Source organism: Mastigoproctus giganteus, chromosome 11, assembly GCF_048544385.1.
Source record: "Mastigoproctus giganteus isolate SK-2022 chromosome 11, ASM4854438v1, whole genome shotgun sequence".
Lineage (NCBI taxonomy): Eukaryota > Metazoa > Arthropoda > Arachnida > Uropygi > Thelyphonidae > Mastigoproctus > Mastigoproctus giganteus.
In genome coordinates, this window is record NC_143585.1 from 132721684 (window position 1) to 132748648 (window position 26965).

Below are 26965 nucleotides of genomic sequence, written 5' to 3' on the forward strand. Positions count from 1 at the left end.
AATTCAACAAAAACTTTAAATTATTCAAAAGTTTGAAAAAGGTGTGATAAGTTTTTTTTTTCATCTATCGCTGAATGTTTTTAGTTACATTGTTGAACATTTTGATATTTTTTGGATTATCTGGGATTTTATTTTTATTGTCTATCCCGGAAAATCGAGAGTCTACTGTACATAGTGTTATATTGAAAGTGTGAGGAAGAAATATTGAACAATTAGACTTTACACCAGCCGGTATTCAAATAAACAAATTTCAATCCTACAACTAAAACACTTTATTTACAATAAAATAAAATACAAGCGTATAAAATGAAATGAAATGAAATAAAATATATAAAATAAAATATGATGATAAAAGCGATAAAAACAGTTAATAAAATACCGTAACAACTGTAGCTTTCGAAGACAGCGGTCTCCTTTCTCAACAGCATATTTCTGCTGTGTGGCACATCCTTAAATAGCAGATCCACAGCACTCGTCACATGGTTCCTCAGGAATATGGCTGGAATTCCCCATTTATGCACCGGAACCAGAAATGGCTCGGGAGCGTGCTAGCTGAAACCATTCATCTCGCCCAAGAACAACGGTTTCAAAGAGGGGATGTAAGCATACACCCTTGTCTCTATTAATGGAATTGCTAGCTGCCCCAATACGTAAACTCTCAAGCCATTTACGGTCCCAGAACCCCTGTGCATGATCCGTGATGACAGCATCCTCCGGGGAGATTTGATGTTGCTTCTCCCAGAAGTGTTCTGCCACGGCAGACTTCCCATAGTTTGCCGACTTTATTGCATTCATATGCTCCCCCAGACGGTCTTTCAGTTGTCGCCCCGTCTCACCTACATAACACACCCCACAATCCGGGCATTTAATTTCGTATACCACCCCACTGTTGGCTTCTTTCGTTATGGGGTCTTTGACACAAGATATCACTGTGTACAACCTCTGTCCCGGGAGTTGCACATAGCATATCTGGCACCCCCCGAATTATTTGTGCAATGTGGTCTGAAAGGCCCGGATAGTAGGGTATGTATGCAGTGCTCACAGGGGCGAACAGCTCAGTACGGGTGGACTCCACTCCTCTAATAATTCTGTCCAACACCCTCTGGGGGTAGCCGCATTTCTTGAGGTCTTCCGTGACACAAAATTTTGTTATCTCTGTCCTCTGAGGTGCTACAGTGGGACCACACCTTATCTACTAAAGCCTTGACAACACTACCCTTGTGTTGGCTGGCTTGTGCCGAGGTATAATGAGTATATTGACCTCGGCACATGGGCTTTCTAAACACCTTGGTCTTGAGCCTACAACCATCCCTAATAACCAACACATCAAGGAATGGTAGGGTTCCCTCTGCTTCCACCTCCGAAGTAAATTTAATAAAAAGGGAGAAGCTATTAAGTACAAGTATCTGATCCTCCCTCTCCTTTTGTATAATGGTGAATGTGTCATCAAGAAATCTTTTCCATTTATGCATGGGAATGATAAGATTTATGCAAATCTCATGTGCTGTTGAGAAAGGAGACCACTGTCTCCGAAAGCTACAGTTGTTACGGTCCATGCATAAATGGAAAAAGATTTGTTGATGACACATTGCACGAATAATTCGGGGGTGCCTGATACGCTGTGTGCAACTCCCGGGACGGAGGTTGTACACAGTGATATCTTGTGTCAAAGACCCCATAACGAAAGAAGCCAACAGTGGGGTGGTATACGAAATTAAATGCCCGGATTGTGGGGTGTGTTATGTAGGTGAGACGGGGCGACGACTGAAAGACCGTTTGGGGGAGCATATGAATGCAATAAAGTCCACAAACTATGGGAAGTCTGTCGTGGCAGAACACTTCTGGGAGAAGCAACATCAAATCTCCCCGGAGGATGCTGTCATCACGGATCATGCACAGGGGTTCTGGGACCGTAAATGGCTTGAGAGTTTACGTATTGGGGCAGCTAGCAATTCCATTAATAGAGACAAGGGTGTACGCTTACATCCCCTCTTTGAAACCGTTGTTCTTGGGCGAGATGAACAGTTTCAGCTAGCGCGCTCCCAAGCCATTTCCAGTTCTGGTGCATAAATGGGAAATTCCAGCCATATTCCCGAGGAACCATGTGACGAGTGCCGTGGATATTTGAGGATGTGCCACACAGCAGAAATATGCTGTTGAGAAAGGAGACCACTGTCTTCGAAAGCTACAGTTGTTACGGTATTTTATTAACTATTTTTATCGCTTTTATCATCATATTTTATTTTATATATATATTTTATTTTATTGTAAATTAAATCACATCAGTTTTAGACTACTATATATTTTATCTTATTTCATTTTATACGTTTGTATTTTATTTTATTGTAAATAAAGTGTTTTAGTTGCAGGATTGAAATTTGTTTATTTGAATACTGGCTGGTGTAAAGTCTAATTGTTCAATATGAATTGTCCCAGTCTTGCAGGCCTATTTGGAGAGTGAGGGAGAAAGTCATCACTATTGAATTTACAATACACACGAGAAGTTAAAAAAGGTATAAAAAGGATATCGATGGTTCAAATGTTGATGATCCTGCTCAGGTAGCTAACAAACAATGAGTATTTTGAATTTACATTCACACATGAGGAGTTATTCAGGGAGATGAATGCCAGAGATGAATTAAACTCTGCCAGTGATCTAGATGGTTTTTTAATAACTGAGAGCAAAGTGGAGGAGAAATTGTTGAAAGTAAGCATAAAAAAGGCACCTGGGGTGGATGGAATCTATCCAGTTATATTAAAGGAGGCAGCAAAGGAAGTAAGCAAACCCTTAGCCATAATTATGAGAGCTTCCTTGGACTCAGGGGAGGTACCCATGGACTGAAGATGTGCAAATGTGATCCCAATTCACAAAGGAGGATCCAAGGGCGACAAGTATTTACAGACCTGTTATTTTAACTTCTGTTCCAGGGAAATTAATGAAGGCACTGGTTAAGGAAGTACTGCAGGATCATCTAGACAAGACTTCAGTTACAGATCAGACACAGCATGGGTTTGTTAAGGAGAAGTCTTGTCTGACCAATTTGATTGGATACTATGATGTGGTCACAAAGGAACTGGATGCAAAGAATAATTTTGATGTCATATATTTGGATCTTAGAAAGGCTTTTGATATTGTTGCACATGGAAGACTGCTGCACCGATTGTAGTAGTATGGCACTGGAGGCAAATTGCTGCTATGGATAAAGGGATGGTTGAGTGGGAGAAGACAGAGTGGTAACCAATAGACACTGCTCTTTGTTAACTAATATTATTAGTGGAGTCCCACACAGCATTCAGCATTGGGTCCATTGTTGTTTTCGGTATTTATTAATGATATTGATGATGGTATATCAGGCTTATTGTCCAAGTTTGCAGACCGTTTACATTCCTCTGCGTGAGCATTTAACACAGTGGGGTTTTTTCTGCGCAGAATTTTTGTGTGGGCTTTTTTCATGTGCACATTTACCTGGTCACGCAATGATTCATACATGCATAAGTGTAAACACACACTAGTGGTAGGATTGAATGTGTTCTGCTGGGGAAGCGACTTGTAAAAATACTAAATTGTATCGAAAATAAGTAATGTTCTATAAAATTCTTGATTCTATCAGTATATTTTTAGGAAATATAAACACATTAATTGATACCCCCTTCTGAACATTTTTGTACACCCTCTGGAATTGGTCTACAGACCCCAATTTGGGAAACTGCTGATATAGAGGAACTCTGCTAGCAAGGATAAGGAGGTCATTACCCTATTGTACCAGGCAATGGTTAGGCCACATCTTTAGTACTGCATGGGAATCTGGAGGCCTCATTTTCAGAAAGGAGAGATCTGCTGGAATGGGTGCAGAGGAGGGTACAAGATGTGAATGAAAAGATGGTCTTACCAAGAAAGGCTTCAGTTCCACAAATTGCACCATCTGGAGACTAGGCAGCTATGAGGTCTTAAGCAAACTAAATTCTGATGGGATTCTTTCTCTTGCTCTGACTAGACATGGGGGGGGGGGGAATAAACTGAAACTGAGGAAGGTTTGTTGCAGGATAGGTACATGGTGGCTTTCTTTCAACCAGTAGATGGTTGATTATTGGAACAAACTTCCATTTGTTGGTGTGGAAGTGAGTAGTTTGAATAGATTCAAGGAGGAACTAGACAAATTTGTGAAAGGGAGGGACGGACAGATGATATGGGAAATTTTTTTTTTTTTTTTTTTTTGCTGATGCTTCATAAATTTGCTTTCTTGTATCATATGCCACTACTCATACCGAACAGCCTGCACTATGAATTAGTATGAACCTGTTTGCCAAACTGATCCGGGAATAGCAGCTTTACAAGTTCACATATCATCCCACACTATTAATACAGATCAGTATGGAATTTGTGGAGTGATTTTGACAAACAAATGTTTACTGGCTGGTGCCATTCCAATTCATCACGAGGAGTGAGAACAAAATTTATCTTCACAACCAGAATGGGAGAACCCTACCATCACAAGCATGGTGAGTTCAAAGCAAACAAGCAGTGATAGTAACCAAAAAGTAAAAAAAAAAAACCTATTTCTTTGGAAGTTAAAATGAAAGTGACTGTTTATAAAAGTATACTGAAGACAATGTATAAGGAAACCTGATATGTTGGCAGCCACTTGTGGTTACACTGAAACGTGGTCATTACATGTTGACGTCTGTTTCTCATTGACAAAGTGCTTCCTTCAAAGTTCTCTTCACCTATAAATCATTTTTGTATAACAGGTTTTTTTTCTAATTGTTCTGCCAGTGACATTCACTACAGGCATTTCTAAAATTCTTATGCAATCTTATACGGCCAGTCAACAAATTCCATTTTCATCTTGAGGTGCTATTTTAGTTTTTTAACTATTCTTGAGCAGTTTCATAACTGTTTTGTAATTGTTTTATGCTTTCCAACAGATTTGATAATACTGTTGTTACCTATGCTACCCCACATTTTCTTGTATTCCTTCATATGTATGACATTCCTCACAAAGTGTAACTGCTAATTGCCTTTTGTGTCATTTATAAACTGATAGCAAAATATTTTAAGAGTAACTTTACACTCCAGTAGTATAAAGAATATATCATATGAGCATGATGGTTACAACTATTCAAAAGTACATGAAATGGAAACAGAATATTGCCAACTGACATGTAACAACCCAAAATAATTGATATTTCATTCCAACGGCAACAGCAAGAGTAGTCACGTAGTTCAATGGATTTTAATAAGCGTATACAGTGGGACACTTAAAAATGATAATAACGTTTCGATTTTGATTAATCTATTTTTTATATACAGGGTGTCTCAAAAATATTGGTACAAACGTTTAGGGGAGGTAGGTAACATCTAAAGGAATGTGAATCGCATAGGAACCCATAACTGGAAACGTCACTGTAAGTCGGTAGAGGGTGCTGTTCATCAGTTCACGAGAGGGAAAATTTCTGGTTTACTCATTCAAGCAGTAGTCGCCGCACGAAGAGAATGCATCGACATACGAACTGTGAGCTGGCAGACATGCACCTAGTGTATCAATTAGCAGAGGGCAATGGACAAGCCACTCAATGAATTTATGGAGAACACTTCCCAGACAGACATGCACCGGACCACCATTTGTTTGCATGTGTGCATCAAAATTTGTACGATTATGGGTCATTTAGAGGTAACAGGAGTAGTGCGGGTAGACCACGTTTGACGCGAACTCCCGCCATGGAAGAAATTGTGTTGAATGCCGTCCAGAATAATCCTACTACCAGCACACGTGCCGTTGCCTCTGCCTTAGGAGTGTCTCGTTGCAGTGTAGTGTGTCTGGCACGACGATTCCTTACACCCCTTTAATCTCCAAAGGATTCAGTTACTGCTCTCCAAGATCATCCTGCACATGTGGCTTTTGCGCAGTGGTTTCTCCAAGAAAGTGTTCACGACTTGAATTTTCCAGCCTATGTTTTGTTAACGGATGAGGCTTATTTCACTCGGGAAGGTTTATTCAATCAGCACAATGCTCATGTGTGGGCTCACGACAACCCACACGGTGTGTGCCCCAATGCGGCACAACATCGCTTCGCAATAAATGTGTGGGCAGTTATGGTCGGAGAATGCATCGACATACGAACTGTGAGCTGGCAGACATGCACCTAGTGTATCGATTAGCAGAGGGCAATGGACGAGCCACTCAATGAATTTATGGAGAACGCTTTCCAGACAGACATGTACCGGACCACCATTTGTTTGCATGTGTGCATCAAAATTTGTACAATTATGGGTCATTTAGAGGTAACAGGAGTAGTGCGGGTATACCACGTTTGACGCGAACTCCCGCCATGGAAGAAATTGTGTTGAATGCTGTCCAGAATAATCCTACTACCAGCACACGTGCCGTTGCCTCTGCCTTAGGAGTGTCTCGTTGCAGTGTACAGAGTGTGTCTGGCACGACGATTCCTTATACCCCTTTAATCTCCAAAGGATTCAGTTACTGCTCTCCAAGATCATCCTGCACATGTGGCTTTTGCGCAGTGATTTCTCCAAGAAAGTGTTCAAGACTTGAATTTTCCAGCCTATGTTTTGTTAACGGATGAGGCTTATTTCACTCGGGAAGGTTTATTCAATCAGCACAATGCTCATGTGTGGGCTCACGACAACCCACACGGTGTGTGCCCCAATGGGGCACAACATCGCTTCGCAATAAATGTGTGGGCAGTTATGGTCGGTGACTGCTTAGTCGGCCCATACCTGTTACCATCCCACATGAACTCTGCTAAATATCGGATCTTTCTTGAACAAGTTCTACCAGGGTTACTTGATGTTCCAGCAAATGTGAGACGCAACACGACGGGGCGCCTGCTCATTATGGAAGGTGTGTTCGTGACCATTTGAACAGGCGTTTTGGGCGTCGATGGATTGCCCATGATGGACCTGTTGCCTGGCCCCCCCATGCTCACCTGATTTATCGAGCCTTGATTTCTTTCTGTGGGGGGCCCTCAAATCTATCATGTATGATTCGCCTGTGGAGATGGAAATGGATCTTGTGGCGAGACTCGTCTGTGCTGCTGCTACAGTCAAAAAACACCAGGTGTGTTCGACAGTGTCCGCCATTCTGCGTTGGTGTCACGCATGCATTGCGTCTCATGGTGGAACCTTTGAGCATCTGTTGTAACATCATGAAATGCATCCACCTCGTACTCCATTGTTAATATTATGTCAAATAAATGTTTGCCACTAATTACTGTCTTGTGTCATTTCTGCTTCTTGTGCCTCTGCTACTACTTTCCCGTGACGTTTCCGGTTATGGGTAACTATGCGATTCACATTCCTTTAGATGTTACCTACCTCCCCTAAACGTTTGTACCAATATTTTTGAGACACCCTGTATATAAAAAATAGATTAATCAAAATCTAAATGTTATTATCATTTTTAAGTGTCCCACTGTATACGCTTATTAAAATCCATTGAACTATGTGACTACTCTTGCTGTTGCCGTTGGAATGAAATATCGTGACTACTCTTGCCGCCACGCAGCGGATAGGTTTGTCTAAATTCATGCAGTTATGTTGTGGAGAGCATAGCATATGTGTCAAATTATTATTTAGCTTATTTAATATTAATGGGGCTTAGAGGGGAACAGGCATTCTGTGTGTTATCAGATACTCAGTCTAAAACACTGATGGATCGAATATCTTTCTATTTCAAAAGATTTAGTAGAAGTCCGGTTGGCCTGCCTCCCTAAAATCCACTCGTGCACACCTCGATGGTAAGCCCTGTTAGGTCACTTAGGTGGCAACAAACGTGTAGAGTGGTTCTCTTCAAGACGCCTGGTCAGTGTGAAGAGGAAAAGACCAAACCCTCCAGCACGACAGTAAGACGAAACAAATGGCCCTCAGTCACAAGCGGCATTCACTCCCGCATCTTATGGCAGCAAGAGGATCAGAGTGGAAGCAGAGGGTGCTAAGAAACTCTGGGTACGACTAGGCTGCCATGCACAGAAACTGAACTTGGCCTGTTACAATGCAAAATCGCTCATTGGTGAAGACAGGATATTAGAGCTGGAAAAGGAATTAGAAAATGGGAATTGGAATATCATCTGCTTGGCTGAAAGAAGAAAAATAAATGAATCACTTATAAGTTTATCAAGTGGAAATCTGCTGAACACCAATGGAAACAGTAAAAGGAGTGAAAGTGGAGTTGGCTTTCCGGTCCATAAAGATATAAAAAACAACATTTTGGAATTCAAAAGTACACCACCAAGGGTGTCAAGACTACTACTCAGGATTTCTAAGAGGTACAAGCTAAAGATTATGATTTATCAAGCCATGATGATGAAGAGGTTGAAGAATTATACACCAAAATTGAGTCTTCTAGATGCCTAGAAAACTCACTACACTATCATCATGGGGGACTTCAATGCTAAGGTTGAAAAGAGACAAAACAGCACAGAAAGGGGAACTACAGGAAATTTTGGAATTGGTGAAAGAAATGAGACTTGTGGAATTTGCAGAATCTCGAGGAATGTCGGTAATGAACACTTTTTTTCAAGAAAAGCTGGAACAGAAAGCGGAAATGGAAGAGCCCAAACGGATTAACAACTAATGAAATTGACTTCATCCTCACTAATAGAAGATATATTGTGAATGATGTTACTGTCCTGAACAGGGTAAATGTTGGAAATGATACAGAATAGTAAGATGCACACTTCATATAGATGTAAAAAAGAAATGAAAAAACTGACTCGGGTAAATAATACAAAGGTCGTCGAGATAACAGAAGAGGAGAAAAAGCAGTATGTACTGGAACTTAAGAACAAGTTTGAGCTTCTGCAGACTGCTCAGGACAAAGATATCGACAAGGAATATTACAAAAAACTTTCTGAAAGTGATAAAGCCCAAGAAACCTATATATAAAAAGAAATCCAAAGAAGAAAAAATTAGTCAAGAAACACTTGTGATGAGGAACGGAAGACGACAAATGAAGAGCAAGAAAAACACTGACAAGGAGAAAATTGAGTATATTGAGTTATGCAAAGCCATTAGAAAGGGACTCAGAGAGAACATAAGAAAATTTAACACAAGAAAAGTAGAACAAGCATTAAGGGAAAACAAAGGATTTAAATCAGCAGCCATGAGCAGTAATACAGAAAGACAAATGATACTGAAACTGAAGAATAGCGATGGTGTACTTATAAATAGCAGAGAAGGCATAATTCAAATAGCAGAAGACTACTATAAGGAGTTATACAAGGAGTGAAAGAATGATGCCGGCAGTGGGGAAGATGGATCGCTGTTTGTTGTTTGGTTTTTAGAAGCATTAGCAACTAAGGCCATATTGCTCCGGGGATATGCAGTGGTCATTCCCTCACCTTTCCACATCCTCCGTATTTGGTGGTCACGGGCTCGAACCCCAGTCTAATCAAGAAGCATGTACTACGCACTGCTACTCCTGCCCACCTGGCTATGGAGGCGCCAGATGGATCGCAAATTAGTAACGCATACAACATACCTGATATCCTTCCTGATGAGGTAGAACACGTGTTGAAGAAAATGAAGAATCAGAAAGCCCCGAGGGAAGATGAAGTTACTGTAGAGTTATTAAAATTGGGAGGAAGAGACATAACACAACTGGCAAAACTCTTCACAAAATGCATTAGAAAAGGCGTGACGCCTATGGAGTGGAATAATGCAATCATAGTTTTGCTGCATAAGAAATGAGATAAATCAAAAATTGGAAATTATAGACCAATTAGCTTGTTATCCCACATCTACAAGTTGTTCACAAAGGTCATTACTAACAGATTAGAAAGAATACTCGATGAGAATCAACCGAAAGAGCAAGCTGGTTTTAGGACAGGATTCTCAACTATTGATCACCTTCACGTAATATCACAGCTAATGGAGAAAGCAAATGAATATAAAACACCATTATGACTGGCATTTGTGGATTGTGAAAAGGCATTTGACTCCACATAGCATAAGGCAATGTTTCGGGCACTGGAAAGACAAGGCAATAGATAACGCATATATTATGATTTTGAAGAAAATATATGAGAATGCTACCTCCTTTATTAGACTAGACAAAGACAGTAGCAAATTTAAAATTGAGAAAGGAGTTCAACAAGGAGGCACAATATTTCCGAAGTTGTTTACTGCTGCCCTTGAGGAAGCTTTCATAAGATTAGACTGGTCGCAGAAAGGAGTCAATGTGAATGGAGAGTACCTAAACCATTTACGATTTGCAGATGACATTATGGTCATAAGCCACGATCCCAAAGAATTAGAGGAAAATCTTAATCAGTTATGCAGAGTTAGTAAGGATTTTGGACTAAAACAAAAGTAATGATGAACAAGTAGGCCACAGAAAGGGATATAATGATTGAAGGAACAGTAATTGAAAAGGTGGAGTTATATACTTATCTGGGACAAGTCGTTATCTGTAATAATGATAAATGGCTGGAAGTCAAAAGAATAAATTTTAGATGGATAGCATTCAGGAAATATAGTCACATACTGAGGAGCAATATCCCAATATGTCTGAAATGTAGAATAATGAACCAATGTATACTCCACACCATGACTTATGGAAGTGAAACTTGGGCACTCACCAAAAGAATGGAAGAGAAGCTGAGAACTACACAGCGAAGAATGGAACGAATTATATTGGGAATCAGACTGTTAGATAAGAAGAGAAACACATGGATTAGGCAGCAAACTCAAGTAAAGGACATTCTTATCAAAACTAAAGAACTAAAATGGTCTTGGGCAGGACACATAGCTCAAAGACATGATGACAGATGGACTAAGAAAATAACAGAATGGTACCCAAGAGGAGCTAGAAGAAACCTGGAAGACAACAATGGAGATGGACAGATGAAATTCATGAGTTTTTGGGTAGTAAATGGATGGCCATTGCACAAAACAGAAGGAACTGGAAAGTTGCTGGAGAGGCCTTCATCCTGCAGTGGATTGAAAATGGCTGATGAATATTAATAACTGGACTAATTTAATACCCTTTGATTTAAAATGAATACAGTGCTACAAGAAAAAGTAAAATGTATCATTTTCATCAAGAGTGGGAACTAGAATACTTTTTTGTAAGAATAAAAGAAAAATGTTGTTGTTTGATTTGCAATTCTTTCATGGCTATAAACAGAAAAGGAAATTTAGAAAGGCACTTCAACGCATTCCATGGTAAAGGCCAATCAGATTTTCTGCCTAATAGTGACCTTATAAAAATTATATTAAAAGAACTTAAATCCAGATTATTCGCACAACAAAATTTCTTCGTAACACTGTAGCATCATTTAAAGTGAGTCATCTTCTTGCAAAGAAAAACCATTTTCTGATGGCCAATTCATCAAAGATGCATTGTTAGAAATAACAGATTATATTTTTGAAAATTTTAAGAACAAAAATTAAATTAAAAGTGCTCTTCAAGATCTGCAATTATCTCGAAATACTGTGATGCAATGCATCAAAAAATTGAGTAAAAATGTGAGCGAACAATTGTGTGCTCATATTACTAATTGTGTATCCTTTTCTTTACAACTGGATGAATCTACAGACATCAGTGATACAGCTCAACTGCTTGTTTTTGTTCGTATGGTTTTAGATGATTCTGCCTCTAGAGAAGAACTGCTGGGTATGGTTTCGTTAAAGGAAAGGGACTAGAAGTCTTGATATATTCAATGCACTCAAAAATTTTATTGAAAAAATTAAACTACCACTATTTAAGTCCGTATCAATAACAACAGATGGAGCTAAAGCAATGACAGGGCATCTTAATGGATTCATCATGTTGTGCTAAAATGATCATGAATTCCGAGATTTTTTGAGTTACCAACGTATCATCCACCAACAAGTGTTAGCCAGCTAGATTAAATACTAAAAGTGTTATGGACGTAGCTTTCAAAATCGTGAATTCCATCAGAGGATCTCTTCAAAGGAGACTTTTCAAAATGCACCTTGATGAAAATGAACCAGATCTGTTATTTCCACCAGAAGTTTCTACAGAGATTTCGAAATTTTCTGAATGAAATTAAAAAATTTGTTGATCAAAGGGGATTATCAGCAGCTACAAGATACGGAGTGGTTGTGTGATCTGGCTATTTTGGCAGATTTTACCAGTAAATTAAGTGATCAGAATTTGGAATTACAAGGAAAAAATAAAAATGTGGGTGACATGATTAGTAGTATTTCTGCACATAAACATCAATTTTTGGCAATGGCTAAGGATCTCAAAGGAAAAAAATTCGATCATTTTGCAAATATGCAAGATTAATAGTGAGAAGTATGTTTCTGAAATTGAGAAAGTTGTGAATGATTTTGAAACCATATTCAGTGATTTTAAAACAATTGAAGCCATTGTTCAATATATTTCTTATCCATTTAATGTCAACTTAGATACAAAACAAACTGCAGGGGAAAAAAAAAAAAAAAAAAACACGCTCAGATTTTTCACATGGAGAAAATATTACCTAAAAATGAAATTATTACATTGCGAAACGATATCTTCCTAAAAGCCGGATCATCAGAAAAAGACTTTTGGAAAGATGTTTGCCGAGAAAAGTACCCAAATGTAAAAAAATGCAGTGAGCTTTTAAATCCCTGTTTTGGTTCCACATATCTATGTGAATGGCCTTTTCGTATTTGAAACAAACAAAGACAAGAAACTGCTCTACTCTTACAGACTTTCATACAGAAAATTCTTTACGGTTGGCCTTATCACAGTATATCCCCGATTTTGAAAGCTTGGCAGATGACATTAAGACAAACTTCACCTAAATTAAAAATTTAAATACGTATGAATTTTAAAACAACATTTTTCAATATGTGTTGATTAACTTTTTTAGTCATGTGCAATGAAATTCTTGAGATGGTAGGTTGTGGCACATTTTGAAGAAAAAAGTATATCAGCCAAATAAAAAAAAAAAAAAACCCTATACATCATACCTTCCTACTTGTCTAGTTCTTCCTTGAATTTATTCAACCCATTCACTTCCACAAAAACAGATGGATGTCTGTTCCAAAAATCAACCACCTGCTACTTCCACATATCTATCCTGTAACCATCCTTCCTCAACTTGAAGTAATTGGCAGTTTGAATGAATTCAAGGAAGTAGACAAACTTTTAGATTTGACTGAAAATTGCTTCTAAAAGAATTTTGCTAGAAGTAATTTGTAATCAAAATAAATGCATCTGTAAAACTGTACAGATGCATCTGTAATTTTAATTGGAATGAAAATTAAGCAACACAATGTTAAATTCATTATGATTCAATAACAATATATTAGCATGGTAAGGTCCAGTAAACCAAAGTATGACATATCCAGCTTCCTATGAATCATATGTTTATTATGTGGCTTAATTTTTTGTAAATTTTCTTAAACTTATTCTTTATGCCAATCATACTGGCTGCAACATTAGAAGCTATTCAAATCAGATGACTAGAAGAAAGTTTTTAGTGGCAAAGATTTTCTACTTTATTCTCTACAGTTTGCACAGTCATCTACAGTAACACATTCAAGGAGGACAACAGGTAAAAACACAGCTCTCTTTCTTGTTTATTTTGCAAATACAGCAGTTCAGCTTCTGCTTTATCCGTTGAGTCACCCAATGTAAAGTAACCTAAAGGATGACCTCAATTTAAGAGATGCTTATGCATATATCATAAATATTATTAGCAAAAGTGCATATTTCGTTAATTTGATCAGTTTTCAAACATTAAACTTGGAAATGGGATTTCAATCACTGAACATACAAGCATTAAACTTTGAATGTGTAACAGTTCATTGTTATGAAATAATTTTATACACAATAAATACGGACATTTTAAAATTAAATTTTCATATCCATATTTTCACCAGTATGGGCAAGTTTTAAAACTTGTTCATACACAATTTCTCTCTCTGTCACACACACACACATGCACGCAATTCAAAGAAAGATGTGCAGACCACTGCACAGAATACTTTATGTGAATGCACTCCGAAAATTAAACTAATACTGATATTTACTTCATGCCACAAAAACATTAGCATTAGTAGAGACATATCATGCAAGAAAGCAAGCTTTCACAGCATCAGAAAAAAAAAACCTTCCCATTTCACCCACCTATTCACTCCAAGAGTCTGTCTAGTTTTGCCTTGAATTTATTTAAAGCAGAACTAGACAGACTCAACTTCCACAACAGATGGAAACTTATTTCAGCAATCAACCACCCGCTGGCTAAAGGAAAATTTCCACAAATATATTCTACAACTGTCTTTCCTCAATATGAATTTATGGCCCCTCAGGTGCATATCTGAGCAAGAGGAAGAATCCCATCAGCATGCAACGTGCTCAAATCATTCAAGGCCTTATACCTCAATCAGGTTACCTTGCAGGTGCCTAGTCTCCAGACACTGCAATTTGCAGAACTTAAGCCTTCCTTGGTAACAGAAACCCTTTGTTCCACTCACCAATCTCATTGCTCTCTTCATTCCAGCAGCTCTATGCCAGAATGCATTATTCAAATATCCATTCTATAATATGCATTATTCAAACCGTGGGCTGACTATTGCTTTATGCAAGGGGATAATCACTTCCTTATTCCTGCTAGCAAAATTCCTGTATATTTTTGTCAAGAACCCATATGCTACCCTTGCACCATCTGGCTCCACTGCTCAGAAAACTTCACATCTGATTGCACAATTACCCCTGGGTCTTTTTCATTCTCCACTTCCTTTAGTTTAGTACCGCAGTTGGCATGTTACTCGGGGGTTACTAATACGTATATGCAGCATTTGTCAATGTTCAAATTCAGTAGCCACCTCTCAGCCCATCTGCTCAACTTTCCTAGATCCTGTTGCAGTAGCATACTGTCATTAACAATCCTGCCAACAACCATATCACCTGCAAACTAAGACATTAAGCCTGTTATACCATCATCAATATCATTATTAAATATACAAAACAACAATGGACCCAACATCAAACCCCGGGGAACTCCACTGATATTAGTCAACGAAGAGCAATGTTCACTTATCACCATTCGGACTTCTCGCATTCAACCATCCCTTTATCCATAGCAGCGACTTGCCCTTAACGCTATACTGCTCCAATTTGTACAATAGTCTTCCATGTGCAACAGCATCAAAAGCTTTCCTAAAATCCAAGTAAATGATATCAAAATTATTTTTTACATCCAGTGTCTTTGTGAACATATCATAGTATCCAATCAAACTGGTCAGACAAGACTTTCTCTTAAACCCATGCTGTGTCTGAACTATAACTGCGGTCTTGTCTAGATGATCCTGCAATGCATCTTTACCCAGTGAATCCATTATTTTCCCTGAAACAGAGGTTAAACTAACAGGTCTGTAATTACATGTGTCACCCTTTGATATCCCTTTTTTAATTGGGGATACATTAGCACCTCTCCAGTCTGCGGAGGACCTCCCCTGAGTCCAAGGATGCTCTCAATCATGGCTAAGGGTTTGCTTACTTCCTTTGTTACCTCCTTTAATAAAACTAGATAGATTCCATCCACCTCAGGTGTCTCTCTTATGTTTAACTTCAACGATTTCTCCTCCACTTTTCTCTCAGTTATTACAAAATCCTAACTCTGTGTTACAGTTTGATTCTAAAAACATCTGAAACATCAATAAAACATTTTTAATTGCATCACTAATAATGCAAATTATGATTTAACCCTCAACCACTATTCACAAATCCCAAGGATCCTGCAGATTAAGTGGCAACTTTTTCCTCTTGTAATGTATGTGCAGGGTTGACTAACAAAGTGAAAACAAATGTTTTCACTTTGTTAGTCAACCTGCAGGAAACGTGATTCATCAGACCAGACGACCTTCTTCCAATCACTCAAGGTCCACTTTCGATGCTCATTGTAGGCACTGTCACCAGCACAGCTGGTGACAGTGCCTACAATGTGCCCCACCAGCTGTGCTGTTTTGGATATGCTCTAACCTAGTCGTCTGGCCATAACAATTTGGACGTTGTCAAACTCGATTAAGTCTGCTGCCTTTCCCATCTGAAGAACAAGAGTAACACTGATTAATGGAGCTCAGCATCAGGTGTTTTTTTATACAGTGTCCCGACCCACACACGTGCCATAGTTCACCTGCAGTTGCTTCGATTTGCATAACGACTCACTGGTCGTAATATTTTGTCTCATCGGTTTATATAACAGTATCATCTCTAATGTAAGCATCAGAAGGCCAAACCACCTGAATGACAGCAGAGAAGGAAGTGGAAGAGAAATTGTTGAAGTTAAACATAAGAAAGGCAACTGGAGTGGATGGGATCAATTAAATTATATTAAGGGAGGCAGAAAAGGAGGTAAACAAACCCTTAGCCATAATTATGAGAGTATCCCTACATTCAGAAGAAGTCCCCACAAACTGGAGATGTGCAAATGTATTCTCAATGCACAAAGGGGGATCAAAGGGTGACAAGTAATTACAGACCTGTTAGTTTATCTACTGTTCCAGGAAAAATAATGTAGTTACTGGTTAAAGAAGTATACAGGACCATCTGGACAAGAATGCAATTATACTGCAGTCACAGCATGGATCTGTTAAATGGCAGTCTTGTCTAGCCAATCTGATAGGTGTAATGATGCAGTGACTAAGGAACTGGATGCAAAAAATAATTTTGATATCATATACTTGTATTTCAGGAAGGCTTTTGATACTGTTGTATGTAAAAGACTGCTATACAAACTGGAGCACTGTGGCAATAAGGGCAATTTACTACTATGGATAAAGGGATAGTTAAGTGGAAGAATACTGAATCAACGGCCACTGCTCTTCATGGATTAATGTTATTAACCTGTCAGCCAGGGTGCAGTGTTGGGCCTATTGTTGTTTTCAATATTTATTAATGATACTAATGAAGGTATATTAGGCTTAATGTTAAAGTTTGCTGATGGTACAAAGGTTAGTTAACAACAGTAATGATGGTATACTACTGCAACAAGATCTAAAATGATTTACTCGATTGGCTGATAAATGGCAGTTGAAGTCTGTAACACTGACAAATAAAGGCACTGCATATGGGTAGCAGTAATCCCAGACTAACTTGCACTACACTAAGGGTGTGGAAAATGAAAAATATATGTGGGGTAACTGTGCAGTCAGATATGTAATTCTCTGAGCAGTGCAGACATGCAGCCAGGACAGCTGTTTGAGTTTTATTAATGATACACAGAAACTTTGTGAGTCCCGCCGATGTTGGGAGGAATTTCTATGGGTCTTTTCACAATGTGGCTGAGTTAGTCAGTTTCAGGCAAAGGTAGCATGGAGGAAACTCCGATTTTTCGTCCAGAAAGATAGAAAATCAACCTCAGAACACATGCAATTTGAACACACAGAACAACACAGCCTTAGTCACAGATGCTCCCAAAAAAAAAAAAAAAAAGATTGCTGAAGACCAAGAATTACTGGTAGGAAAAGAGGCTGGCAAAGCAGGTTTGGTGGAAATGATATCGGAGGTAAATCAAATCAAATTTTACACTAAAAAGTATATGGAAATGCATAAAGTTAGGCGAGCAATTAGAATCTAATTTTTTGAATTCAGATTCTTCGACTGAAAGGAGCGCAAAGTTCAAAAGGGAGCTTCCAAAATGCTTAGTTCCATACGATGAAATTATTAAGATCTATCAAGCAAAAGCAAACAAACCCACATTAATGAATTTTTAAATAGAGCAGAAGATACATGAAATCTAGAACGGTGTATTTTTGTCAGTTTTATTAACCAAATGGTGCCTTTTTGTTAGCTCTTGGAACGTAACCGACCCTTTTTGTACTGGTTTTTACTCCTGTATAACTCAGTTTTGCACTATCAGATTTTATAGGAACCTAAATACCGTGTTATACGAGAGTTACCTGTACTAGTTAGGTCATCAACTGTAGACATTGTAGGGTATCAGAAACATGGTATCACTCACACATAAGTGATGCTGAATACGGGGAGTACAACGTATACAGGAAGAACAGACAGGACAGTAGAGGAGTTATGGTCTTAGTTAAGAACAATATTAAATTTAAGGCAGTGCACATGGTTGACATAGCTGTACAGTGTAATGTTGAGTCACTTTGGTGACATAAGCACTGAAAAAAAAAAAAAAAAAAAAAAGAGGGAAGGTGTACGTTATAAGCCAAATGACTGTGATGAGTATAATGAAACCCTATTCAGGCAGACTGGGCCAGTAAATCAGAATGTCTTATAATGGGGAACTATAACTTTCCAGATATTTGACAGGAACTTGTGGGCTGGTTACTTGCACAGTTGAAGAATCTTTCTGTATTTACTGGATGACTGCTTTCTACACTTACACATTAAAGAGCCAAGAAGAGAAAATAATAAAATTTTTCTAACTCTTGATCTTAAGATCAGCAGCAACTTTCCATATTTTAAGAATTTTCAGATAAAAGAACCAATAGGCAGCAGTGATCACAGTATATTGATATGAGATTTACATAAAGATATAATTACTGTTAAAGAAAGGGATTTTTCTTTATAAAAGTGACTACAGTGGTCTCAACAGTTTTTAAATTGTTTCCAGTGGAACTAATTGATAATGTTACCAATTGCAAATTCTAAATGGGAAGCGTTCAAGGAAGTAACTGTAGACAGTGGTGAGCTATAGTGGGCTCGCGAAAGCCCATTGTTCTTTTTTTGAAAATTTGCGAGCCCATTGTTGAGACGATCATTTATTTTACAAATTAAATCCTGGATGCAATTATTGAGTTTCCAGAGCCGAAACTACGGTGGGGCAAGCGGGGCCTCATTCCCAGTATTTTAATTCCGCAATTGATCAGTTATGTATTTTAAAATTGCTTCCTTTTTTATTTAATTACAGTCGGACCTCTGTTTAACCAACTCCTTTATACCTAATTTTTTAAAATTCCTCTTGGTAATTACTTTTAAAATACAGTAGTTTCCGTTAAACGAAAATAATTATCATGTAGCGAACGGATTAGGAGAGACAAATTTGTATGCATGTTCTCACCTCTGGTAATTAGGTAATAAGAAAGCGCGAATTAAGGGTGAAAGGGATTACCGTTTCACAATGTTAGTGGTGTCTGTAAAACGTAGCCAGGTGGGCAGGAGTACGTAGCACACGCTTCTTGATTAGACTGGGGTTCGAGCCTGTGACCACCAAATACAGAGGATGCAGGTCAGGGAATGACCACCGCATATCCCCAGCCCGGATAAAGGGTGAGGGTTAACGTCAGGAAGGGCATCCAGCTGTAAAAATTGCATGCCAAAACAATAAAAAAGTGGTGTCTGTAAAACCTATGAAGTCACATACCGAGAAATCGCACTAGTCAATATGCTTTCCATAGCCAGTCAAAGGATTAAGAAGATTCCCGACATGGATAATAGCCTCTGGTCAAGCTGTGTTGTGGTTCTCCTTTACTCCGACAAACGGGCATATGTTTTTCGGAGAAGTAAGTGATCCATGCCTTCCAGTAAATTTCTCCTGTCTATGTTTACATGGTCACAGTAGCTAAATATCCGTGTGATTCCGACATTTTGCACAATATTCGAAGAACTAGTGACAGTAGCAATGTAGACAGGAGGGGGATTGAGGCAACTAAGATATTATATAAACTTTACGAAGATGAAATGTTGGCAGATTTTGAAATTTCGTTGAGGCTTTCACTGTGTAGAAAATGTTCAAAAATATAATAGCATAGAGGCAATTAAAAAAAAAAAAAAAACTATAATGTATGCATTATATCACCAATCTCCAAAAAACTAGCACGAATTAAAGATGCTAAAGAACTTGATGTGGAAACTATAAAGATCAGTCGTGTGTCGGGCTTCAATGAGCAGCTTGTAGCTTGCGGATGGTAACTGCGGGTTAAGGGAATTATCCTGCATTGTGCAAACACTTTGAATCAGAAGTTAAATATTCTGGATTATTAAATCGATTTTTAAATCTGGAATTTCTTAACGATTTAACCTTTCAGAAGCTTTACAGATTCACTATGGTAAAAGCAGATAATGTAATTATTTGAACTATGAATGCTATTGCTAATATGAAAAATTCTGAAGGAAATTATGAAGGTAAAATTGAGAGCATGTTAAAGTTGAAAGAATTTGAAGGAATCAAAATTGAAAGTAAAAAAATTACCTTGTGACAAGTTATTAAATGCATTGTTTTATCCTTAAAGGATTAGTTATTAAAGCAACAGAATGATTTTAAATTAAAAGAAAATAATGATATCATTGAAAGAAATTTTAAACATATGCTAACTGGAATCGTGGAATATGAGAACTTTCATCTCCGTGTCAAGACGGTGAAAACCGAATAAGAAATTTGTTTTCTGATATAATATGAAATAAAAATTTCATATTTTAGAGATTTTGTCGAAGACAATTTATCTTTAAAATCGAGTGAAATTCCCTTTTCAATTAAGAAAGCCAGAAAATATCTTTGAAACCACTGCGATTAGCAGTGCTAAAGCTGAGCGAGCTTTCAGCGTAATGAATAATATTGAGCGAATGAATGAATAATGTTGACAATTAAACACTTTGCAGATTATGATGACCATACATCTAAATGGAAAACCATTGCTTCAATTTGATCCAGATCGTTATGTCAAATCATTCCTCTGTAATAATAGCTCAGCTATTGAGCAAAGAAGATCAACAACAAATATTAATAAAGAAGTAAATTGCATATAGCAATTTTTAGAATAAAATTTTCTTGAATATTTGTGCAATCATTTTTTTCATGTAATCTGCGATTTTTGTGTAGCTTTTCTAGAACAGTTTTTTTTTTTTTTTTTTTATGTAATATTTGTTTTTATATTGTAGAATGTTTTGTGATAATTCATTATTTGTAATATGGGAAATATTTTTATGTTATTTTTTTATTCACAATATTAAAATTTTATCATGAAAACAAAAAATGTATTCATTATATTTCCCTAGTTGTAAAAAAAAAAAAGAATAAAAAAGTCACAGGTCTGCCGAGCATGCGCGGTAGCTGGTTTTATGTGAAACATCCTTCGCGTTTCATTTAGATATTTTGATTTGTATGTATTGCTTACGAAATAAGAGCTTTTGTATTGTAAATATTTTATTGATCATTCACAAATTTCCATAATTTCTGGAAGACAAGATACAATGGATTTATAACTAAAGTAAGAGACGTATACTTGCTACTGCAATGTATCTAAATGTCTCTGCACCTAACAATGTACAACAATGTATCTAAATGTCGGGGCACCTAACAATGGAATGTTAGGTGCCCCAGACAAAATAAGAAATTGTTGACAAATCTTTGTATTGTTGCAGTCACATGACAAATACTTGAAATCATACTTACTGCAGTAAGTATGATTGTGACGTCATACTATTCAAAAATTCCAAAAAAGTTAGAACTCAAGATATCGTACTGGTCACGAAAAATGCGTCATGAGCTTTAATCATACTACTAGTGGATGCTCCAAAGAGACTAGTGGTCTGAGCGTGGGAAGTGCCTCTGGCATACGCTGCGGATGACGTCACTTCCATGGCCGATCAGATTTACTCGGTAGGTAACCCACCCCAAGGATGTTTTACATTAAAAATATCGGCAAAAGTGCGAGCCCATTGCTAAAATATTCACAGCTCACCACTGACTGTAGATGCTAATTGGCATTTCATACCAACTAGGAGATACTGTTCACAGTTTAGAGCTAAATGAATGCCAGATGAACTGATGAAATTAGCAACATGGAATAAAAATGCATGGGATAATTGTAAATTATCAGAGGACACAGAAACACACACAGAAAGTACAAACTAGTCTGTAATTAAGTTACAAAGGGGTTTGCAGGATAAGGAATCAGAAGTTTTTTGCTAGGAATGCAAAGAAAAGTAGCCAAGTTCTTTATGTTAACATTACAAGGTAAGGAATAAACATCGGTCTACTAAATATGAATAGCATAACATTTGATGATCCTGTTCTAACTGCTGACAAACTGAATAATTAGTTTGAATCTACATACACAGGAATGGACATACCAGAAGTATACCAACTTATAACTGGGAGCTAAATGATTATTAACCGAGACTATTAACAGTGGAAGGGAAATTGTTGATGCTAAAAGTAAATAAGACACCTGGAGGCTAATGGAACCTATCCAATTATATTAAATATTTTATATTTTATTATTTTATATTTTATTATATTAAAAATAAGTAAAAAAAAACTATGTAAACCTTCAGCTATAATTATGATAGCATCTTTGGATTCAGGAGAGGTCTTGCAGACTGGAGATAAAATATAAGGAAAAAAAATTTAATATTATGAAAAACAGTTATTTTCAAGTCAATGCGAAATTACATTTTCTAAGGTAGCTTTAAATTTGGGAAAGAATGCTTACACTGTCTACATGATCACAGACTGCACAATGCAAAAGAATACGCTGCCTGTGGGTTGGAAATACTTTACCATTAGGATAAATTATCCCCAATTCACAAAGGGGATCAGAGAGCAAAGTGGGTAATTACAGACCTGTAAAGTGTGACTTCTTTGACAGGAAAATTAATGGAGTCAGTGATTAAAGAAGTAATGCAAGAGCATCTTGAAAGAATACAGCTATACAGCAATCACAGCATGGATTCATTAAAGGAAGCCTTGTCTGACCAATGTGATTGACTACTACAATGTAATAACAAATGAACTGGACGCAAAAAAATTCTGACATCATACACTTAGTATGATTTTTTTAGTGTTTCTCACCAACCATTGAAGTAAAAACGAAAGACGAAAAACCAAATTCTTAAAATTTTAATATTTACAATAAATTTATTTACAAACAAAACAAAATACCATATTACTGATGATAGCAATTTTAAAATAAGACAACTGTGATATACAGTAAATATACAAGGTGATAATACAAATACCAAATTTAAAATACAATAAAATATACTAGGTTAAAAGCGCTAAAATATACTAACTGAAGCTTTCAAAGGTCAGTCATCACTGATCGGGCGCATAGATTTTTGGGACCGCAAGTGGCTCGAGAGCTTACGAATTAGTTCTATTGAGAATAATATAAATAGAGATAGGGGCACACGCATTCATCCCCTCTTTGAGGCGGTAATCCTTGGAGGGGATGAACGTTTTTGCCTGAAACGCTCCCGAGCCACTTCCGGTTCAGACGGGAACAGTATATGTTTACGTGAGACGCACCTCGAACCTGCTGGTATTTAATGATGCACCGCAGAATAGAAGTACACTGTTGACAAAGAAGGCAGAAGCCTTTGAAAGCTTCAGTTAGTATATTTTAGCGCTTTTAACCTAGTATATTTTATTGTATTTTAAATTCGGTATTTGTATTATCACCTTGTATATTTACTGTATATCACAGTTGTCTTATTTTAAAATTGCTATCATCAGTAATATGGTATTTTGTTTTGTTTGTAAATAAATTTATTGTAAATATTAAAATTTTAAGAATTTGGTTTTTCGTCTTTCGTTTTTACTTCAATGGTTGGTGAGAAACACTAAAAAAAAATCATAGTATGAATATACCCAACCCCGAGGCCTATTTGAAGAATCATTCACTTAGAAAAGCTTTATTACCGTTCCACATGAAAAACTGCAATACAAATTGGAGCATTGTGCATTAGTGCTTTATCCATTACTGATTTGAATAAAGGGATGGTTGAACCTGGAAGGTTTTTACAACAGTTTTGTTTGTATTCGTGTTTTTCTGCGAATAGTTTTCAAGAGTCACGGGGTAACTATAGCTTACTGTAGAGATTATATTTGGTTTCATATTAGATTATAGAAATTGATTTCTTTGAGGAAATCAAAAACGTCTGCTATATTTTTCCTATCTTCCAATATGGTTTTGAGAGTGAGAAAGTGATGTTTGCTTATCAACACTTTGAAGCAATTTTGACACTCAACTGTAAAAACTGGACATGTAATTAGTACATGTTCTACTGTTTGTTGTGTGTGACAGGTAGGACAGAGGGGATCCTCTCCTCACAAGAGACAACAGTGGCTGAAATGAGTGTGTCCTATTCTTAACCTTGCGAGCATCACTTCATCATGTCTGTTTTGTTGTATGCTTGATGTTGTATGCCTGATAGCAGAAGGCAAAGAATAGTTAATAATAGGCACTACTCTTCATAGACTAATGTTATTAGTGGAGTCCCTCTGGGTTGAGAACTGAGCCCTTTGTTTACAATATTTATTAACGATATTAATGAAGACAAAGTTTAATGTTATACTCTGTGGTAAGAAGGCTGGCAGTTAATTAATGACAGAAATCATGGTAAATGTTGCAAGAAGACCTAGAAAATCAATCAGATAGGCTGAATTGCAACTTTAGGTATAACGAAAATGCAAGGTACTACATGTGAGAAGCAGTAGTCCCTGAAACAGCATAACAAATAGGTAGTCCTGCACCCAAGGTAGTGGATAGTGCAGAAAGGCACTTTGACATAAAATTTTCTGAGCAGTGTAGCTGGTAGTACTGCTAGGACAGCTCATGGGGTACTCTCAACGATACACCAGAATTTTTCCAGAATGGAAAAGGTGGTGACTGTTTTACTGTATAATGCTATAATGTGTTGTATAAGCTTAGGGTGCATCTTGGCTACTGCATATAGGTCGGGAGGCCCCATTCTAGAAAGAAATGGAATAGCTGCAGAGAAAAAAAAAAGAAGAAACATATATGATGATGCTCTTACCATAAAAGACTTCAGTTCTGGAAATTAGTGTCTGGCAAACATAGTTAAAGGATTTATGTTAATTATATCAGGATGCACATGTGCAGCAAAGGGGTTTTTAATTCACTCTGAGGGAAAACCAACAGACTTTAAAAACCTTTTCTTCTGACTTGATGGAAGAGAAACCAAATATTTTTGTCAAACAAGATTTGCCACAGACCAATTCAGCCAAGGTGAGGCAGCAGCCCAAAAATATCTCTGCCCACCCCATACCAGATTGACTCAATCCCATATTTTTAAATCCTGGGTCAAAAAAAGTTACTGATGGATTTAACTAAATGCTGATATACTTATTCTTTCTTAGGCAACATATAAAAAGGGGATATAAATTTAAATAAAAAAAAATAAATGTAGAAAGAATGCATAAAAATTTGCTTTCAGCCAGAGTGTGGCTGACTGATGTGGAGGCAAGCAGTTTGAATAAATTTAAGGAAGAATTAGAGGATGAACAGATGAGATGGGTAGTTTTTTTTTTTTTTTTTCACTGATGCTATATAAGCTTATTCCTTTCATCATTTGCTACTATTAATACAAATAAACCAGGTCTGTCAGCAAGTGCATATTATATTCTACCTTATGAATGCTTAGACATTAGAACTTCTTCAGTTCGACACAGTCACCTAGTATAGGTGGATACAACTTTTTAGCTAGGGGACCAAAACATACAAAATGAATGCCACAAGTCAAATTGGTTTCCATGACAAGTGTTCCACAAACCAAAAGCAGATCCTTACTGCTAATTACACATTTCTTGAAAGATAGGTAAATTTTTGTTAACAACATTTATACTTAAAAGGATAATTTATTTATATTTAATAATAATGAGAAAATCCAACAATTACACAACATTAATATCATTCTTATTATATGGTAATAATAATAATATTATTATTAAATACTGAGAAAGATAAATTATAAGAAAAAAAATTAATATTATGAAAAATGGTTATTTTCAAGTGAATGTGAAATTACATTTTCTGAGATATTAATATCTTAGGAAAAAAAAAAAAAAAAAAAGTCTGGTCTGATTCGTTTTCTTCTTTGTTTTCGCATACATGAAACGTATCATTATATTTCTAAGATATTATGAAACTAATATCTTAGAAAATTACATTTTCTAAGATATTAGTTTCAAATTTGGGAAAGACAACGCTTACACTGCCTACATGGTCACCGGCTGCACAATGCAAAAGAATAGGCAGCCTGTGGGTTGGAAATACTTTACCACTAGGAAAAATATACTTGTGGCTTCCAGGATAATTTATTTAAATATAATGATCTCAGTAGCAATCCTAATGGTATCATGCATTCTTCAATATAACGGGATATGCCCCACTACCCCAGGTGCCTTACACTCTTTCATCTGCAATAATTTCTGATGATGCGCTTCTCAGCAATCGTTACATCACTATAGTACAATCTGACTCACTGTCTCTCCTCCCATTCACATATGCTCTAAAATGTAAAAATGTACGTAAAATATTTGTTCAACTCTCCCTGCAAATTTTGCTGGATTGTCTATGACTTCACCATTTTGGACCTACATGATTTACCATTTTCTTTTTTGTTGCATTGACATACAAAAAAAATTCCTTTTTTCCAATGATTCTTACATTCCACTTTGCATTTCTCATCCAAACTGCAGGATTGCATATCTGCTTACCTACAGTACTCATATATAGTAGTTTCACATTATAATCTGCAAGTATCAACTATTTCTTTCTTCAGCTATGTAGAATCTATCAAATTTATTTTCTGCCATTTTGACATTCTCCTTTTGAGATACTTAACCATGGGGATGAATAGGTTTATGGCTTCCAGGATAATCTGTTTAAACAATTCCCACATAGCATTCATATCCACTGGAATGACATTACATCCAGTTGGCAGAACTAAAGAACCTAAACCGCTACAGTCCTTCCTCTTAAAAATTAAAACCCTTTCTCTTGACCAGTGAAATTTCATCAGACACTACCTGTTTTATGACACTGTAGTCACCTGCTAGTGATTTGTACACCATCAAATCTTTTATAGTATTTGGACCCTTAGTGGACCAAGTCAAGGATACTTGGGCCTCTTGTACTTTCATTTGCATGTTGAAATAAGTAGCAGTCCTCCAGATAGTCATAAAAACTGATCCCATCAGATGTAATACTTAATCTAAACCAGTTAAGTTTTTTAAAAAAAAAAGGTTAAGTAATATGAGTTAACATCCCCCC

General features: G+C 37.0%; 1 protein-coding gene across 2 annotated transcripts in view; it reads right to left on the reverse strand.

Moving 5' to 3' along the window:
* The window catches only part of LOC150078439 (uncharacterized), a 308908-nt gene that overhangs the window by 280275 nt on the left and 1668 nt on the right, over positions 1 to 26965 (reverse strand). The window lies entirely within an intron of this gene.